Source organism: Microtus oregoni, unplaced genomic scaffold (genome assembly GCF_018167655.1).
Source record: "Microtus oregoni isolate MIOR12 unplaced genomic scaffold, Mior012 000012F_ref0000307, whole genome shotgun sequence".
Lineage (NCBI taxonomy): Eukaryota > Metazoa > Chordata > Mammalia > Rodentia > Cricetidae > Microtus > Microtus oregoni.
Window position 1 is genome coordinate 11,880,284 of NW_024543071.1, and position 21,808 is coordinate 11,902,091.

Sequence of the window (21,808 nt, forward strand, 5' to 3'; positions counted from 1 at the left end):
CTATCTCTCACAACTTAAATTAAACCATTTCCATTATTCTATATTTTACCACAAGGCTCATGCCCACACATCTTGCTTCCCCAGATGCTGCTAGCCTCTCCCTGAGTCAACCTTCTCTCCTTGTCTCTATGCTTGGATTTCCCACCGGACTCTATTCTGTCTGGCTATTAGCCAAATAAGCTTCTTTATTAACAAATGGTAATAAGACATATTCACAGCATACAGAAGGACATTCCACATCACCCAGTAATAGCCTTCTGTTTTTATTTAAATGTGTTAGACAAGTATAAATTGAATACAAATAAAACTTTCACCCAGAACGTTAGAAAGAACTCAGAACACGAAATTGTTGTTTTCTCCATATATTCAAATTACCCTCACTGATATGTCTATAGTTAGCTCTCTGACCGGGCTATTACCATCTATTCTATATTTATTCATTACTGCTTATGCAAATCTTTAGTTTCTCCAAAGCTGCTTTCCCAGGCAAAGGGTGGATTTTTAGAAACTTCCTACTTGGACTTCCATCTGACGCCTGCATAAGATCTAAGGTGATATTTATTCAGGATGACGTTAGTTGCCACGTCCTTTTCTAGTGCAATATTTAATAAAATCTTCCCCTAAATTACTTTTTTTCTTTTTTTTTATTGAGAAAAGGAAAAAAAACAAGTTTCTGCCTCTTCCCAGCCTCCCATTTCCCTCCCCCTCCTCCCACCCTTCTCCCCGTCCTCCCACCCTTCTCCCCGTCCTCCCACCCTTCTCCCCCTCCCCCCCACTCTTCTCCCCTCCCTCTCCAGTCCAAAGAGCAGTCAGGGTTCCCTGCCCTGTGGTAAGTCCTAGGTCCTCCCCTCTCCGTCCATGTCTAGGAAGGTGAACATCTAAACTGGCTAGGCTCCCACAAAGCCAGCACATTAAGTAGGATCAAAACCCCGTGACATTGTCCTTGGCTTCTCATCAGCCCTCATTGTTCGCCATGTTCAGAGAGTCCAGCCCTATCCCAAGCTTTTTCAGTCACAGTCCAGCTGGCCTTGGTGAGCTCCCAATAAATCAGCTCTACTGTCTCAGTGGGTGGGTGCACCCCTCGTGGTCCCGACTTCTCTGCTCATGTTCTCCCTCCTTCTGCTCCTCATTGGGACCTTGGGGGCTCAGTCCAGTGGTCCAGTGTGGGTCTCTGTCTCTATCTCCATCCATCACCAGATGAAGGTTCTATGGTGATATGCAAGATATTCGTCAGTATTGCTATAGATAGGATAGGGTCATTTCAGATTCCCTATCCTCAGCTGCCCAAGGAACTAACTGGGGACATCGCTTTGGGATCCTGGGAGCCACTCTAGGTTCAAGTCTCTTGCCAACCCCAGGGTGGCTCCCTTAACTAAGAATTGTGCTTCCGTGCTCCCCTATCCAACCTTCCTTTATCCCAATAATCCTTTTTCCCCAAGTTCCCCCCATCCTCCCCTTCTCCCCTTACCCCAATTCCACCCTACCCCCAAAATACCAATTTTCTCCCCGGCAATTTTGTCCACTTCCCATAGCCAAGAGGATAACTATATGTTTTTCCTTGGGTTCATCTTCTTACTCAGCTTCTTTAGGTTCACCAATTGTAGACTCCGTGACCCTTATTTATGGCTAGAAACCAATTATGAGTGAGTACATCCCATGTTCATCTTTTTGGGTCTGGGTTACCTCACTCAGTATAGTGTTTTCTATTTCCATCCATTTGCATGCAAAATTCGAGTAGTCATTGTTTTTTACCGCAGCATAGTACTCTACTGTGAGCCTGCTTCTTTTTTTTTCTAGAGCTTTCAGATGGGCTGTTAAGTCTCCAATGTGAGCTTTCTCTGTTTTCTTTAAGTTAAGTAGGCACTTAGTGCTATGAACTTTCCTCTTAGGACTGCTTTCATAGTGTCCCATAAGTTTGAGTATGTTGTTTCTTTATTTTCATTGAATATCCAGGAAGACTTTAATTTCTTTCTTTATTTCTTCCTTAATCCAGGTATGGTTCATTAGTTAACTGTTTAGTTTCCATGAGTTTGTAGGCTTTCTGGGGTTAGCATTGTTATTGAATTCTAACTTTAATCCATGGTGATCTGATAAGACACAGGAGGTTTTTTTGTAACTGTGGATGTTTTCTTTGTTACCGATTATGTGGTCGATTTTCGAGAAGGTTCCATGAGATGCAGAGAAGAAGTTATATTCTTTCCTATTTGGGTGGAATGTTCTATAGATGTCTGTTAAGTCCATTTGCTTCATTACCTCCATTAATTCTCTTATTTCTCTGTTAGGTTTCTGACTGATTGACCTGTTCATTGGTGAGAGAGGAGTGTTGAAGTCTCCTACTATTAGTGTGTGCAGTTTGATGGCTGTCTTGAGTTTTAGCAATGTTTCTTTTATGTACGTGGGTGCTTTTATATTAGGGGCATAGATGTTCAGGATTGAGACTTCATCCTGATGAACTGTTCCTGTAATGAGTATAAAATGCCCTTCTCCATCTCTTCTGATTGATTTAAGTTTGAAGTCAACTTTGTTAGAGATTAGTATGGCCACACCTGCTTGTTTCTTAGGTCCATTTGCTTGATAAGCCTTTTCCCAGCCCTTTACTCTGAGTAGATGCCTGTCTTTTTGGTTGAGGTGTGTTTCTTGTAAACAGCAGAATGTTGGATCCTGTTTTCTTATCCAATCTCTTAGCCTGTGCCTTTTTATAGGTGAGTTGAGTCCATTGACATTAAGTGATATTAATGACCAGTGGTTGTTAACTCCGGTCACTTTTTTAGTCGTAGAGTTTGTGTGTTTCTCTTCTTTGAGTTGTGTTGGTGAAGGGTCTCTAGATGTCTGAGTTATTGTGGTCATTGTTGGACTCCTTGGTTAGGGATTTTCCTTCTATTACTTTCTGTAAGGCTGGATTTGTGGCTGCGTATTGTTTAAATTTGTTTTTATCCTGGAAAATTTTATTTTCTCGATTTATAGTGAATGAAAGCTGGGCTGTGTATGGTAATCTGGGCTTGCATCCATGGTCTCTCAGTTTCTGCAGTACATCTATCCAGGACCTTCTGGCTTTCATGGTTTCCATGGAGAAGTCAGGTGTAAGTCTGATAGGTTTACCTTTATAAGTGACTTGGCTTGTTTTTTTTTTTCCAGCTCTTAAAATTCTTTCCTTATTCTGTATGCTTTGTGTTTTGATTATATGGCAAGGGGATGTTTTTTTTTTTTTTGATCCAGCCTATTCGGTGTTCTGTATGCTTCTTGAACCTTCATAGGTATATCTTTCTTTAGGTTGGGAAAGTTTTCTTCTACAATTTTATTAAATATATTTTCTGGACCAGTGAGCTGTACTTCTTCTCCTTTTTCTACTCCAATTATTCTTAGGTTTGGTCTTTTTATTGTGTCCCATATTTCCTGAATGTTTTGTGATGAGAGTTTGTTGGACTGGCTGTTTTCTTTGTTCAGTGTGTTTATTTTCTCTATGGTATCTTTAATATCTGAGATTCTTTCTTCTAACTCTTGTATTCTGTTGGTTATGCTTGTTTCTGTAGGCTCTGTTTGTTTACTTAAATTTTCCATGTCCAGCCGGCCCTCTGTTTGTGTTTTCTTCTTTGCCTCCATTTCAGTTTTCAAGTCTTGAACTTTTTCCATTATCTGTTTGATTGTTTTTCCTTGGTTTTCTAGTGTGTCATTCACTGATTTATTCAATTCTTCAAACTTTCTGTTATATTTCTCATCCATTTCTGTACGGGCATTTTTTACATGCTGTTTAAGGGCTTCAATCACTTTCATGAAGTCAATCTTTTCTACTTCTTCTTGATTAAGGTGTTCATGTCCTCCCGTTGTGAGGTCACTGGTTTCTGGTGGCTTCATGTTGCTTTTCAGATTGTTGGGTGAATTCTTGCATTGGCGTCTGCCCATCTCTTCTTCCAAATGCTCCCTTATGGATCTTCTTTTACAGGATCAGGTCTCCTTGCCTACTGATGTACCTTCCCAGTGCTGGCTCTCCTGGTGCCGAGATCAGATCTCCATGCCCAATGATGGCTCTCCCCAATGCTGGCTCTCCTGGCACCCAGATCAGGTCTCCGTGCTGGTTGGGTAGCTCGTAAACAAAGCACCTACCTTGCTTGGTGCAGGCAGGCTATAGAAACAAAGGAACTCCTGCCCGCTTGGGTGCCCTGAGGACTCTGACCCAGTGCCCAGACAGGCTGGGCTGAGTGATGTTATGTGGAAAGGGGGCAGTGGGGCCGAAGTGGGGAGGGCTCTGGATGCAAGCTGGGTGGGACAGGAAGGAAGAGGCAGTATGCAGGGAGCAGAGGCCCTGCAGAGAGCCCAAGAAGGATAGGGGGTCGAGGAACCTCTGAGTTCCCTGTCCCGGGTTGGCGCCGCGGGGTCAGAAACTCACCCCAATGTTGGCTCTCCTCCCCTAAATTTCTTGATATGCTGGTATTCCATTTGTCTCTTTTTTTTTTTGATTTTTCGTGATAAGCTTTCTCCGTAGCTTTTGGTTCCTGTCCTGGAACTAGCTCTTGTAGACCAGGCTGGCCTCGAACTCACAGAGATCCGCCTGCCTCTGCCTCCCGAGTGCTGGCCATTTGTCTCTTTAGTTTTAGCTTCAGCACCGTCTTCACACCAGTGGACCATCAGTTCATTGATTCTTTTCATCTCAGCTCCGTGACACACAATACTACTTATACCTGATATTTTAGTTTGTTTTTATTATTGTGTTAAAGCCATAACCCAAAGCAACTCTGAGAATAAAGGGCTTATTTGGTTTGCACACCCTAATCACCCATAATCCATCATTGAGGAGAGTGGTGGTAGAAACTCACGGAAGGCCAGGAACTGGTGCCAGGAGTTGAAGCTATGTACCTTAGAGGTAAGTAGCTTGCTTCTCATGGCTTACTCAACCTGGTTTCTAAAATAAGCCAGAACTGACTGACCATGGTTTGGACCACTTATAGCTGACTGGTCCCTCTTTTATCAATCAGTCATTTAAAAAAGCCCTAGAAACTTGCCTATATAGACAAATCTGATAGAAGCATTTCCTCAATTAAGATTCCTTCTTCCAAAACAATCCCACAGACATGTCAAGTTGACAAAAAAAAATAATATTAATCAGCACGTCTGGATTTCAAGCACTTCCTCTTTGTCTGTTTAACTTCATTATTAATCTATTCTCCCAGATGCCTTAAGGAGCTATCCTTGGTGCTACACTTAGACTGGACTTTCCAACATTTTAGCAGGTGCCTTTGCTTTCTGACATGTTTTACTTTTGTACTTCACAAGTATTTCTATATTTAATTATTGGTGGTCACCCCAGCTAAACACACAGGCATATTATAGGAGAGACAAAATCATGATTTCCCTCCATTAATTCTTATTTATGACACATAGTAGATCTTTAAATATTTACTAAATACACAAATGAAACATTGATGATGATGATGATGATGATGGTGATGATGGTGATGGTGATGATGATAAAGATGATAGTGATGATGGTGATGCTCTCTTAAGCTTGGAAATATTAAGCAAGCTTTGGGTACCTTCTTTTGTACCCAGGAAGGTCATATTGGAAATAGATGACAGTTCTTCTGCTCCACATCACCCTGTCCTCTGACTCTGATATCCCCTGGAACATGTCCGTTTTCTTTCCTACAGTACTTTAACTCAGGAGAAAGATTCCTCTGGGAGCCTAAGTATAATTACAATCATTATATAAAAGCCCTTTAAATCATTAAGTTAGCTTACTATTACCCACTTTCCCAAAACATAATTCTACTCTATTTAATCTATAAATATCTCATTTTGAAGAGAACTCCAAACTGAGAAAGTACATTTTCAATGGTCTCACATCTGTTAGTGTATTTCTTTAAAAGCCTATTTTGCTTCTCTTAACTTTATTTATTTATTTATTTATTTATTTATACTTTCCCAAAGAGGAAACAAGTATGCCTTGGACCAGCCCAGGACTTGGATGCAGAGAGGGGTTTTTCTATTCTTGTGCTGAATAGAGTTCAAGAGCAAAGCTCTGAAGCAGATACAGGTTTTGAAATGACCTGTTCGCTGTATCGAACATCCTTGAGAAAGAAAGCACCATGTATTCCAGATGAAGGTCATGGGAGGATAGGCAGAGCCATTATCTCTCAGGAATACAAATAGAATTATCTAATGCATGAAGAATACAACTGTATAATCAAAGCAGGATCAGCAACACATCATTAACTGGATATCGGACATACAGAGATTTTTATAACAGTCTCTACCTTTGTGTGGTTTTGAACACTTTCATGATAAAACATTACATAATGACAAACAAGCATGACTTTCAGTTTTTACAAAGGCCCAATGATTCAAATCAGCAATAAATCAATGAATTCATGAAAAATGTTCAAAACAATTGGCACATAACAAGCAGAGCTAGAGTTGAGCTCAGCAAGATGAAAACAAAATTCAAAATATGAAACCAAATTATAAATTACCTCTGTGACCTAAGTCAGAAATTATAATGGTACAGAATTCAAGAGTTTTGAAATGAAAGTCAATCCGAGAAAAAAAGGGGGCTTTGAAGAATTAAAACTTCACATAACTGTAAGTACAGTCTTAGAGAATTAACAATGCAAAGTCAAATTAAACATAAATTTTTATATTCTTTCTAGAAAGCAATTTATCATTCATGACTCATTAAAATTATATTCTTCACATTTTTCCTCCCATTCTTTCCAGCCTTGTTAGAGAAGGCTCAAATATTGCCCATTGTACCAAGGAATGAAGCCACAATGTGGAACTGGTACTGACAGACACAGTGTCAGGCCAGATTCAAAGCAAGCCTGCCGCCTGGGCAGAATTTTACGACGCTGTGCGTACTAGTCTATGCATTTAAGCTCAGGGCCAGGGAGAGGTCTATCAAAGGAAGTAGTAAGATACATGGAAATAGCAGGCAACAGTTTTCAAAGTCTTATGAACCAGAGACTATCTTGAAACTTTAGGATTCATCGCTGAAAATTGGACTTCTAGGTACAGTTCCGTTGGCATCTTGTGTAAATAAGAAAAACGCGAGCCTGAGATAATAAGCTTCTCAGAAGGCTTAGAAAGTCTCCCGCATGCCTCCGGCATGCAGATGTGTGAGAGGTAAGTAATTACCATCATTGGACTGTTAAATGGGCGTGGCCTCAGTGAGGAACCAGTACGAATCAAGAATGAAGACTGGGAGAAATCGGAGTTTATTTTACTCAACTTATTATTTTAGACCCTGCTATCATGTTTTAATCTTTCACTGGTAATCCTTTTAAACATGTGCTATTTTTAAATGCTCTCTCCATTTTATCAAATATTTTGCCAAGGTGAATATAAAACGAAAATTAACATCTGAGAATGTAGTTTGAGAGGAGAACCTGTGGACTGAGGCATAAACTGAATAAAATATTTCCTTTTCTTGGAGCAGTTCAAACACTGTAATAGTTAAACTCAAGGAAACAACTTTCATTCCATATGAACTCCCAAAGAATGAATGGTAAACAAGATCTTTGTTTCACTGGAGTAGAAGACACTGTAGATCACTGTGCTGAACTTATACTCCAGGGATAAAAAGTCTAGTAGGATCCCTACTAGTTAGTGAGCAATGCTATAATCGTGTAAGATGATAGGACCAATGTTTCTAATACTAAGCCTTGGTGCCAGAGGCACATAAGTGAGCGAAACACCTGGGAGTCAACCTGGCACTGCATTGGTGGTAATTCATTGAGTCTTCAAAGCTATAGTGTAAAAGATGGTAGACCCACAAATACATGGGAAGACAGGTTGTTACAAAGAGAGAGGATTGGGACAAAAATTGGAAATTAGCTTCCAGTCTCGGTTCTGCTGCCAACAATCTATAAAAACTCTTTCTCCCCTAGTTCATTATTTATTTACTGTTCATACCTTGCCTATTTCCAAAACAGATTGGAAGTGGCTTTCAATAAAAACCACTAATGTATCAGAACTCTTTTACAAGGTAATAACACAGATAAAAAAGCAACTAAGACAAAGAAAGTTACAGCAGCAAATCTAAGCTGTGGGAATACACTGAGATAGGGAAAGCGCTGATGTGAGCTTCTCAGCCAGATGGAGCCCGGACTGAGTGTGGCTGACACAATCCATGGCTGTCTGTTCCTCACTCACCAAAGTGGGATTGAGACTGCCCTGCAATCATCACAGGGTCATTCTTAAGTCCAGGTCTCTCTTTTATAAATAAAGTAACACATACATTTCTCAAAATATACCCTTACTTTCTGTATAATCAAGCGCCCCCACAGAACTTAAAGGAAAGAATTATATTGGTCCTTTCACTAACAGCACACACAATTCTGCAATCAGGGAAGAGTAAGAATAAGCAGCAAAGCTAATAAAAATCCCTTCAAATGATTTCATTTCATTTGCAAATAGAAACTGTATCTTCAAGACTACTCAAAACCAAGGCAGGAACTTCTATGTAGACTTGTGAAAACTTGTAGACAGAAAGTCTGAAATTTGCAAGTTAATGATAAAATGTACACAGATCAGCCAAAATGAGTAATTAGAACCTGAGGTTAGCTTGCATGAAAACAATTGGAACCAGAGAAAGAACACAGACTGCAGAACTGTGTTCCTCAACAGACTGCAGTCCTCAGCTGCATCCATATTCTTTAGTTGCTGTTGCTTAATGAGGCCAACTATGAAAGTACTCGGGGGAAAAATATGAACCAACATGCCATTCATCTTGTGTTGACATGATACCCCTATTTTCAAGGCAATGTGAACTGTTTCCTATCAGAGAAATTCACTGTAGCACAAGAAGTTATATATTCTTTTTTTTTTATTGAGAAAAAAAAAAGTTTCCGCCTCCTCCCAGCCTCTCATTTCCTTCCCCCTCCTCCCGGCCCTCTCCCCCTCCCCCCACTCCTCTCCCCCTCCCTCTCCTGAAGAAGTTATATATTCTATGAACTCCTCTTGGAAATGTACAGGCAAGATTCACAGTGGGTTAAGACTGTTAATGTCCTGTGAACTACCAAAACAACCTTGTAGGTAAAATGTATTTTTAGTGCAATTGTGGCATAACTGTTATGGGGAAGACCAGTTTTTAGTTTGTTTGTTTGTTTGTTTTCTGATTGAATTTGAGGTCCAATCTAATGGAGGGAATCCATATCTGGTTTAGGGAAAAAAATGATAGAGGAGGTCATAAACTTTAGTAGACAACTTAGTGCTGCAGTTTCGTTAACATCAAATAGCACTGAACAGCCTCTAAAGACAGATGTTTATCTCTATAGATAATTGCCACTCTCAGACTTGGTCAAAAAACTTCATTGTCCAGTGAACTTCAGTGAACAGATTGGTGACTGCAAAGGGTGTTGGCAACAAGTGACATTTGAGAGTTCAGACCTAAACAAGACATTTATAAAGTCATCTTTAAGACTCAGGTAACATTGCCAAAAAGATGGAAATAGCGTAAGAGCTGTAAGATACGAAGAAGACATGTCAAGTGCAATCTTTTAGACTATGCATGATCAGTAAGCTATGGCAATCACTAGCTACAAATAACTGCAAATGTTTTTACTTGGCTTCATAAGAATGGGCCCATCAAAAGGCAATCACACTCCTTGGGACAATAGAGAGAAGGAAATGCAAAGGTGAATACAAAGAAGCCATCTGTGACTAAGACACAATGGGTCTGGCCCGGATGAATCTTGACTCTGTCATGATATTGTGGCAGCTATGATATTAGACTGGATAAAACAGAAATGCTAAATCATTCATGATACTGGTTTTGTTTTCACTGTGTAGAGAAGGACTAAAAGGCTAGGGAAATAAAATAAAGCAAGTAACGTGAGACAGTTATGGACAGAAGTTATTCACTGAAAATGAACAGGAGAAGAAGAAATGTGTCAAAATTGAAAAAAAAAACAAAAACCACAACAAAAATCCCCATGATACACCAGGAAATGGGCAGGAAAACCACTGATAACTTTCTCATGGTTATAGAAGAAAATCAAAAAACACTTGTTTAGGTAAAAGAGGACTCATGAATAGATAGATAGATAGATAGATAGATAGATAGATAGATAGATAGATATAGATAGATGACATATATATATCATTCTCTTTATATATGTATATATATATGTATGTGTGTATGCATGCAACTTTTTAAATAATAAATGGTGTGCCTAGTCATCCTTCCCTTTAAAAATGAATGTTTTTAAAATCCATATTTCTGCACAAGAGGATATTTGTTACCAGAGGGAATTCATCACTGTTAGAGGATATCTTTGTAGTTATCAATATGGATGTGTTTATTCCCCTCTGTATTCTGTGAATACCATTGGTTAATAAATAAACTGTCTTGGGTTTGCTCAGAGCAGAATAGAGAGAGGTAGACAAAGAAAACTACACTGAATGCTTGGAGAAAGAAGGAGGTGGGTGTCAGGAAAAGCCATGTAGCCCCACTGGAAACAGATGCCAGAACTTTACTCAGTAAGCCACAGCCTCATGGCGATACACAGATTAATGGAGATGGGTTAATTTAAGATATGAGTTAGCCAAAAATACACTTAAGCTATTAGTCAAACACTATTGCAAATAATATGGTTTCTGTGTGATTGTTTCAGGAGTCTGGGCAGCTGGGAAATCTACACGCGGCCTCCCACAACAATAGCATGTAAAAGACAGCAGTTAGTGATGATCCATCTCTATAACAAATGGTTGTCAGTTCAAATTTTGTGTTTCTATGGTTGGATATCCTGCATATATAGAAGACCAGTCTTTCATCGTGGGATAAATACTTTAAAATTCTTTCACTGAAGAAGTTTCCCTCAACCACTTTGGTTCCCAAGGTGTTAGTGAAAGATGGACAGTTCTTCATTTAAAATCATATGTGATGTTTTTGAGATGCATTTCCATCTACTTTAACTTTAAAAACTTTCTATGTGTTCAGGTGACCTTCAGTTTCCACACAACCGTTATCTTATTTAGCCTTTTATTATGATTTGATTTTATTTCTTATATTTGTTCATTTGATTTTCTTTGAATTTCTTTCATGGATACCCATTTTGGCTCTTGTTGTTACATGAATTTCTAAATTTAGCCATAACTATTTCTGTAACTTTGCTTATTTTCTGATGACTCAAAGTTTTTTAATCTCAAATGGCATCCAGGGCAGACAAATAAATGCAAGATCACTAACAAGAACTCTTTGAGTGTGAAATGAAATTTTTCAATATTTGGTGCCGCATTTTTGCTTCTCCAAGTTCTACCTTTATGCCCCAAATATACATAGTTATGTTAAAAGTCCAGAAATTGTCTTTAGATTTAATAATATTCTGGCTTTAAGAATATAAAGTACATTAGAAAAAACAAAATAATTAGAGTCAAAACAATTGCCTTTAAGAAAGAAATATGCTTTTTTATGTTTTTCACAATTTTTTATAGTTTTCATGGGGAAAGGTACTGACATAAACAAGATACTATGCATCTCATTTCCTTGGGATGTAGACCAAATGCTGCATGTTTAAAATATTCCTAAACCAGACTCTTTAGTTTGCAAACCTTTAGAAAACTCAGTTAAACCTTTCAAGAGTCCCCATGTGCCCATAGTAAATCTGATTCGAATGGGATATTATTGTAGAAAATTTGCCCTTTGCTGGCTGTTTCAAATGCCATTTCTATCTGAGGCTTCTTCTGCATGGAGACATTAATATATTTTTCTGACATTTTTCCTCATGATTGACATTCTCCAGAAACTACTCCCAAGCTATTACTTTCATTAACATTATTATTACTTTTGGCTGTCATAAAGATTAAAAGACATTTTCTACAAAGACAAAATTCTCTTCAAACACACATACACAAAGAGGCTATAGAAACTAATGTGTGCCCAAATACTAAAGGTAGACCAGATATCAATGACTTGTGTCCTCCCAGACTCTAGACAAACGGGAATATTTTCAGTGATAGTTTTCATTTCATATTTATATTCTAAAGCAGGAGAGAAGGAGATTTCCTCGACAAAATGTAAGTTCTTCATTATCAGGACAATGTGGGATCATTTCATGTATTGTATTTACTTTTCTCTGGTGTTAATGGAAAGCTACATTGCACAATTACCTGAAGATGTTCTCAGAACCTCTTCATTTAGTCCATGCTGAAAGATATCTCCGTAATTTCTTCACTGGTTTTTTGAAGTATGCATCTCATATGCTCAACTGTACATAAGTCTATCTGCATGCAAACCTGAGAGCAACCCACTTTTTCCTTCTTTTTGCGGAATATCCTGTACTTTGGCATATATGCAATGTCAGAGTTTCGATAATTGAGACTGTCATCTCTTTCTGCGATATATTTGATTAAATCATGTGGAAAAGAAATAGGAATTCTTTAGGATTTTATTAAGACCAGTCAGTACATAAAATGCTTTCTCTACCAGGACCACGTACTTATTGAATACCTCCTATGTGTCAGGCACACTGCCAGGGGTTCTACACATGTTATTTTATTAGACTCCCCTGTGTCTTAGAATTATGTGCTGAACAAATCATTCCTTTCAAGACATATAAATATACTTTTAGCCCATTTCAAGACATGTGGATCATGTGAGTAAGCTGTATTTAAGAGAATGTTGGTAAGTATGCTCTATTTCATTTTCTGACTTGCCTATCACATTCTCTAGGTCCCTGACTCCTCTCTTTCTCACCCTCTTTCCTGTTACTTTCTCTCTCTCTCTCTCTCTCTCTCTCTCTCTCTCTCTCTTTCACACACACACACACACACACACACACACACACACACACACACACCACGGGCAATAAACAAAGCTAAGTCACTAAGATTTTATTTGTTCCTTTGTAACAGAAGTGTTATTTAAACCACTCAATATAGCAACTGGTAACTAGAAAAGGGGAGCATACAGAACTGAAAATGTATGTGTGCTTCAAAAATTCAGGAAGAGACTGAAAGGAAATTTAATTTGACAGCTGAAACATAGGACTTCTGTTATTTAAAGCAAATATTTGGTATAACTATAACTCATAAAAGTGTCAGCAATAGTCCACACCTCTTCTAAGGCAGCAGTAGCAGAAAAACAGCTAGAAGCATAAAATTATTACTATTACTGTGTGGTAGATACTATCAGCTGCTTTGACGAGGCATTGCAAGGAAGAGATGACTTGAGAATGATTGGCTGGTTTACAAATAGTAAGAAAAGGAATTGTTGAGTCAGAGAGCAGGGTATGTATTTCTAGAAAAGCTAGCTGTATCTAAATGAAAACAGTGAGATATATATTTTTTAAAAGTTTTATTGCTTTTAATTTAGAAAAACTCAAGTAAATAAAATGTATGGAGACAAACATCAAACTAAGCTGACAGTATTTATTTGCAGTCTGAAAGTCATGATTAGCTTCAGGGAGAAAGGCAAAGGGTTACAAACTTAAGGGAGGTTTGAAAAGTAAGTTTTGGAAAGAAATATGGATATTTTGGCATATGGTAGTAACTGTAAGGAAACTTCACTGGCAGCAGTGAGGGTTGAACTTCCTATCCTCATCAATCTGCCTCATACCATCGAAGAATGCCCCTACTTTGAGAGAGGTTAAGTTGGGAATATTTGGTCATCATAATCCAGTATGCCTAGTGGGCAGTCCCCAAAAGAGAGGATGTTTGTACAAAGTCAGGCACAGAGAAAGTTTGTCAAGGCATAGGAGAAGGGCATAGAGCAATCAAGCACATCTGATGTAGGATTCCCTTCTGTATCTGTGAATGCATTTTCTTACCATTAGTTAATAAAGAATCTGCTTTGGGCCTATGGCAGGGCAGAATATAGCCAGTTGAAAATCTGAACAGAGATATATATAGAGAGAGTAGGTGGAGTCAGAGAGATGCCATGTAGCTCTCTAAGGAGATAGATGCTGGAGAACCACAAGCCTCATGGCAATACATAGATTCACAAAAATTAGTTCAAGAAGTAAGAGTTAGCTAGAAATATGCATGAGCTAATTGTTCAAGCAGTGTTGTAATTAGGATAGTTTCTGTGTGATTATTTCAGGTCTGGGTGGCAGGGAAATGAATGAGCCTACACACATCTGTACTTTTTTCCTCAGTTTTCTCAGAGCTAGCATCACTGAGATTAACCTGTCACCATTCAACAAAAGCACATTAAGTGTTTGAGGAGGAGTATAACGGCGTAAACAAATACAGACAGATTGTAAAAATATATATATCTATAGCTTTAATGTAGAAATAGACTTACAGAACCACCGTTCCCGCGGAGACCAGGAAAGCAGAAGCAATGGCTGAGAGAATGCTCGCCAAATTTATAGGCAGACATTAGCCCGAGGCGAACACGCCCCCCAAGGGGCGGGACCTATCCCTACAGAGGAGAAATAAGTTGTCTATTTTGTTAAGCCACAGGCAAGAATAGTCTTAGCCAAGAAGACTGAGAAAGCACATTTCCACTCAGAGAACCCGCTGGGTGTAGAGTCTAGGTAGGATGTGGGGGTGTCTCCCTTTGCATATTGTTGAATGTCATTTCCATGTGGGAAGAATGTAGCTGAGATGCACTCTCTGTCCTTTCACCATTTCTTTTTCTGTTGGACACAATGCAAAACTATCTTTGCAAGTTGCTGAAAAGGTATGATGCTGTAGATAGGGTGTGGGATAAGGAATGGTCAAGCTAAATGACAGATAACATGTCTCTTCCAACTATGGCCTCTAAAGACCTCTTGCAAACCTTTGTCTTTCAAATAAAGGATTTCTTTTTCCTTCTCTCTTTCTCCTTTCCTTCTCTAACTGAAGTCAGAGAGTAATGAAATCCAAGGACTAGAGGAGCATAGAGTTTGCCAGGCAAGTGAAAGGAACCCAAATCTTGGAGTCACAGCATCCAGGAACAGTTTACCGGGAGAACACCAGAGTTTAGGCTAATTCTAGAGAAGTTATTTGGCCAAACCATGACATTTCAGGGTTAATTTGTTTTGAAGTTACCAGCAATACTTAAACTACCTCAAATACTCCCCAATAACTCAAGCAACCCAATACAATTGACAGCCTTCTAAGGCCATCTCTTCAAAAGAACTGAACTGACAGAGGTTGTCCAGTAACCTAACCAGTATGTAAGGTACTAAGAATTTCATAGTGGTTTAGTTTAAACCTCTGATTAAAAAACTTTGAAATTACATCACAGTATAAACAAATGGACAAGGAGTCTTTTTGAAGCTAAAGAAATGCATATGCTATCGACCAATAAAATACCTTTATCAAACTTTGTGTTCATTTTTATCAGCTATGTGTTAAATCACAGTGAATTAGTTTTAAAATGGCTGGCAAAATGGTTCAACAGGTGTATTCATTTGAAGAACAAACCTGATAACCAGATGATTTGATTCCATAAATCCTGCATTAGTAGGAAAGAAGTGATTTCTAAAAGTTGACCTCTGAGCACACACACACACACACACACACACACACACACACACACACACACACACACAGAGTAACACATGCATACAATATACACGCAGAGACACAAACTAATAATACATACATTTTAAAAGAAGAGTAAATATAGAGGGCATTATCAAAGTCAGAGAAACATCAGTTGACCCTTCTTCCTTCCAACATGTAGGCAGTATAATGGATTATGAACAAATCCAAAGCAAGAGAGTCATTGAAATGTTAAATGGCAGTTGCTACAGAACATGTTTGAATAGAAAAATTACTAACGAGTCAGTCTAAATCTCACACCAGCCATTCAGATGCCAAGTGTAACTGAAATAGTGCTCGGATCAGGGAGCTGGCAAACCCACAGATGCCTGGGAGCAGCCTTGCAAGTCTATAAAGAGAGCTGAAGACACTAAGTAGGTTACCTGGAGATGGAAGCATTAGGCTACCATAGCGCACAACATGCACTATTGTCTAATGAGAAATCTAACCCCAAGCTACTTGAAAAATGATTATTTCTCAGGATGACTAATCATAGATGGAATTAAGAAATGAAATACATTAGAATTAGTGTCATTATAGAAATCAAATTGTACTTATTTAACAGAAAAAAAATAACCACCGTAAGATATTTTTTACCGGGAGTTTGCATAGATTTATTGACAACTTTTCTTTGAATGTTGGAGTTATACTCGATTTTACTGACAATATATTATGATCCAACAGAATTGAATTTTTCCTTTCTGCTCAGACATGATTAGGTGCTGACTGTAGACATGAACAATAGGCATCTGGTAACAAACAGTCTATTGTCACAGGAGAGAAGCAGAGATCAACAATCCTTCTCCTATGGGCATTTCACAAAGACTGATTTAGTCATTGTGGAGGGACTAGTGAATGAGCCTATGCCTGGTCTGTGTTGGTTTGCACAAGCTATTTCAGATTATCCTGATATAGAAAATATTTTACAGATTTTATTAGCAACTTATCTTACTGTTTTGATAAAATGCTTGGCACACATGCCTTATTTTGTCTCCCAGTTGTAGGAGAGAGAGTATATTGTTGCACCAAAGGTGGGTGATGTGGGGGTGACTGGTCATTCTGACTTAGAAAGCGATGATCCATGGGAACTCATGTTCAATCCAGGACACCAGTGGTGCTACCCAAGTGAAGGTGTGGAGGGTTCTTCTCACCTCAACTAACTTCATTTATATAATATTTCACAGTTGGGCCTAGAGGCTTTTCTTCTATGTAACTCTTAGATCCTGCCAGCTGACCAATCAATATTAACTACCACAAGTTCCTGGCTTTTCAAGTTAACACCCAAACATACCAATTTTGAACCTTCTACTCTTTCTCCCTGTAATCTTTAACAATTCTAACCTTGTTTAAAAGTTCAAGACTCATCTCTAAAACCCCATAGCATCAGAAAACAAATTATAGACTTCTAACACACAATGGTACAAAGTAAATGTTCCATTCCTAAAAGCAAAGAGTTGAAAAATAGCTAGGAAAACTGGACAAAAACAGGACTAAATTCCATCAACACAAACACCACATTATTCTGCAGAAACATGTTACTCGTGATGGAATCATCGAAGCTTCCAGGGGCTTAGAAGACAATGCCTCTCAAGCTCTGCTGTCTGCAGCCACACAGCCTCTCCTTTTAGCTGATTTCCTTAGCAAATATTCCATGGCTCTGGCACCTCCAACATCCTACGGTCTACTGTATCTTAAGCTTCACATCCACACTTTTCATAGTGTTTTCTTATGCCTTGTTGCAGAGTCTTCAACCTTGCCACCACATATTACCTGGCCTCAGCAAATCTATGAAGTCATGACACAATACTCCATGACTTCCACAATATTGCATCTGTAATGCTTTTTAAATCTTTACCACAAGAATGATGCTGCCAGGTTTTGCTACTGACACTAGGTGAAGTCTTACCAATAAGGCACATTTCCTATTATACCAGTGTTTAATATAAGATTTCTCTTTAATAATTACAACCATTGCATGCCTTGTGCATGCTGCCACTTCTTCCATGAGTTCATAAGTGCATCAATCCTATCAAGTCTGGAAGACAATTTCCTTGGAGCTGTCTACTACCTCTGGCTCTTACCATCTGTCTACCTCCTCTTTTGCATAGATCCTGAGCCAGAGGTGAGGGATTTGATGAAGACATCCTTCTTGAACTGAGTGGTCAGCACACGGTTTGCTTCTGGATCTCTGTGAAATAAGAAGCTTCTCTGTTGAAGGTTGATTAAGTTGGGGTTGCCAGCACTGAGAAGGGGGCAGTAGATACAGGGTCCTATTCTTAATCAAGAAACTATTTGCAATTGTCACCTGCTGACCAAAGAAAATCAATTTTCTCCAATAGAATAAGTCTGGGTTTATCAACCATGCTCCAGGACAGACCTCATGCCCAGAAATAGTTAGAAAGAAACAAAACAAATTACATGTCTTTTGTGGGATTTTTGTTTTGTTTCATTTTGTTTGGCTTGTTCTGTGGGAGCTCCTTCAGCCAATAGCCTTTAAGATATAGGCCCATTTGGTTGTGGTCTCTTATGTTATAAATGTAACTTTAAAGTGTGCACTTGCTCTCTCGTTCTGCCTATACTTCCTGCCTGGTCGCCCCACCTATATTTCCTTCCTGACTACTAGCCAATCACTGTCTATTAAAGCAATGCAAGCAACAAGTCTTTACACAGCACTTCAAGTGCTGTGGAACAATGATCTTCTAACCTGTAAAAATTTGTTACTTGTATTGTTCTAATAAAACAGTGATTGGCCAGTAAGGAAGAAAATATTGGAGGAGTGACCAGGCAGAAAGTATAAGTAGGGCAACGATAACATAATTCAGGGCAGAGGAAAGACTGAGTCTACAGTCATCACTCAGACAGAGAGGAAGCAAGATGAGAATGCCTCATTGATAAAAGGAACCAAACCATGTGGCTAACACAGACAAGAATTTTGGACTAGTTTAAGATGTAAGAGTTAATAAGAAGCCTAAGCAAATAGGCCAACCAGTTTATAATTGACATAAGCCTCTGTGTATTCCTTTGGTACTGAATGGCTGTAGAATTGGACAGGACAGAAATCTCAGGCAACAGGCTTATGATTTTATTTCCTTTTTCGGTCTTATTATTTGTTTGGTTATGTGTGTGTGTGTGTGTGTGTGTGTGTGTGTGTGTGTGTATTCCGTGGAACTGAGTAGAAAGGAAGCTTGAAAGTAACCCTGAGGATTTAAGAGATAGAAAACATGACAAAAATTTATTGTATAAAAACTTTTAAATAAAAATAGATCTAAAATGATAATTACAATCTTTTTTGTTCAGAATCTCCCTTGTCTGAAACTTAAAAATCTTTCATGCATTTTTTATTAACAAGCTATACATATTTTTGTGTCTTTCTGTCCACTGCTTTATTCTTTGGTTGCTGTGGACATAAATAAGTGCAGCAGGCAGCACTCACACTACAACCTGAACGTTTTCATGTCTCAAAATGTATTCTGTTGAATAAATTAATCTGTTACCTTCAAAGTCAACTTCTTTAGGTTCTTGGGACTCTCTAAAAGTGAAGCCAGCTTGTACACCAGAATATCACAGAAGTAGCCTCTACCCTTTTTTTCTGATACAATATTTGTTTCTTATATATAACTAATGGGATAGGTCTCTGACATACAGGTCTTTCTTAGCAATTTTGTTTTCCAGATTCTCATCCAGAATAACACATTAAACTCTCTTCATAACATTCTAGAGATTTTTCTAGTCCAAAGTTGTAAGCTCTTCAACACTTACCACAGCAAATATTCAATAGACACTATTTTCCCATTGTTAGTTACTTTTCTTGCTACAGTCAAAATATAACTTTCTAATATGAAAATAGATTCTTCTCTTATATAACGCATCCCAATAACAGTTTTTTCTCCTTCCACTTCTCCCAACTTTCCAATAACTTCGCTCTCCCTGAGATCCATCTCCCTACTCCATTTCCCTTCAGAAAAGAGCAGGCTTCCAAGGGAAACCAAAAACCACAAAACAATATACAATTAGACAAGGCAAAAGCCCTCATATTAAGTCTAGACAAGGCAACTCAATAGCTCCCATTGTTGAAAGTCTCACAAAACCACTAAAACTAGCAGCTATACTATACATGCAGAGGACCTAATGCAAAACTATGAAGATCCTGTGCTTGCTTTTTATATCTTTGTGAGCCCAGATGAGCTCTGCTTAGTTGATTCAGTGGACTGCGTTCTCCTGGTTGACAAATGATACTGAAGAAGGAAGGAAGGTTTAATTTGGCTTCCAGTTCCAGGAGATTGAGTTGAAAATGACAGAATATGCGTGGATGCAAGTGAGGTGGCTGGACAGAGCATATGCACAGGCCATAGGCATTGGTCTGTGAAAGCAGGTGCTCAGCTCACACTCTGCTTTTTCAGCATGTAAGGTCCTGGTCATGAATCTCTGCCACTGCAGTTCGGGTACAACTCCTGATTGGCATGTCTCGGGTTTATCTCTTAGGCTATTCAAGATCCTGCCAAGATAACAATACTGAAACAACCACTGATGAGATCTTTTCTTTCTCTTCTTTCTTCTCCCCTTCTTCCATTTTATTCCCATTCTTTTCTCCCTTTTCTTTTTCCATTCTTTCTTGTCCCTCCATTCCTTCATTTTTCTTTCTCAACTTCCCTTACCTTTTCCTTCCCTTCCTTGTTTTGTTCTAAATCTATTTGGCCCACATCATAGTTGGTTTTACAGGTACTTTAAATACTTAGGAGTCTTGAAAAGGTAAAAAATTACCAACGTCAGTTTGAAACAAAGACTTTGCAGTATTGGCAACACAGAAACACTAGGGAGGGAAATGAGAAGTTTTTTTTTTCCTCTTCTTGTCCCCATGGATGACTTCTTTTCTCAAACCCAGAACCATTCTTCCACTCTTTCACCCTGTATTCTCTTCCAACATATTTCCACACTTAGTCCTTGTTCTTGTCTTGGTTGCAAGAAATGCATATTGGCAGTTTCCACCTCTTCCACTAAACTCCCAGTGAGTAAACAACTAGTGTCTCTCTTTCATTTTATACTTTTTCTTTTATAAAATTTCCTAAGAATCCCAGGCGTGGGCTTTATGACCTTGCATAGACCTGAGACGGCACCAATATATAGGCACAGAGATGCCTTTGTTTACCGATGCCCATCATTATTATTTCTACCTTCTGGTGGTTCAAGTGGAAATGGTGCCATGGCAAGCTTTCTTTTATTTCTTTCCAAAGTTGCAGCTGGGCCAAATTGTCATTGCAGTCAAGCAAAATCTAAATCTTCCAGCCTTTACCCCAATATGCAAAATGGGATAATAGTACCCATCCCTCTGATCTGTCTCTTACAGAATATACCATGTAAGGATTATCCACTGCAGACCCTAGCATATTGAAGACACTTGAGAAGAGTTCTCTGGCACTTCCTGGCTTTCTTTTTCAACTTTACAATGGCCAGCTTGTATGCCTAAAATTATTACTTTCCATAACACCCTAGGTAAGCTAGTATAGCTTCCTTTCTCTGTATTACCTTAAACTTAAATAAAGGCTCCTAAGGCGCGGGATAATGCTAAGAACAACTTCCCTCTGTTTGCCTGCCTAACAAGGACAAATGGCTCTATCTCTGTGGTTTATGGTGAATGCCTGATAATGCATCTTCAAGAAAAGCACTTAGCAAGAACACACATAAATATGGCTATAATGTGTATTCAAACTACTCTATTCGCAAGGCCAAGTATACAAATGAAGGATGAAAACAGGCAAAATAGGTCACTAAAATTAGCCTGCACTGTTTGTGAGGCAGATAATAATAATACTGTGTGTTGTCTCTTAGCGCCTGGCTCTCAAGGAGTTCCGGTTACATAAGAAAGATTTATTGCATGAATAAGACACTCATTTTCTCCCATCTTAATGTGATGTCTGCGAGTCTGGAAATGTAAGTCATAGAGATGTATTGCCCAAAGTGCACTTTCTGGAAGGTCCTTTGCCTTCCAAAACCTGATATTTGAATATTATATAAAGTCAATTTATATTCCTCAATCCTACACAAACACTGAAATTTCTTTCCCTGAGCTACCTGCAATCAAGTCCTGCGGGAACAGCATAGCACCCAAAGGTTATTCACCCTTAAAGAAATACACAAGAAAAGAGAATACTTGATCACAAAAGAGGAATTAACCAGAACTATATCGATCTCCCAAGTCACATGGAAGATAAATCCTTGTGAACGAAGGCCTATTTTTTTCTTCAATGGAATGAAGAAAATAAAAATAAAAAACTACTAAGTATTTGTTATTAGGGAATAGCTTTACAAAAAGTTTCAAATTGCATATCATTCATTGTTCATTTAAAAT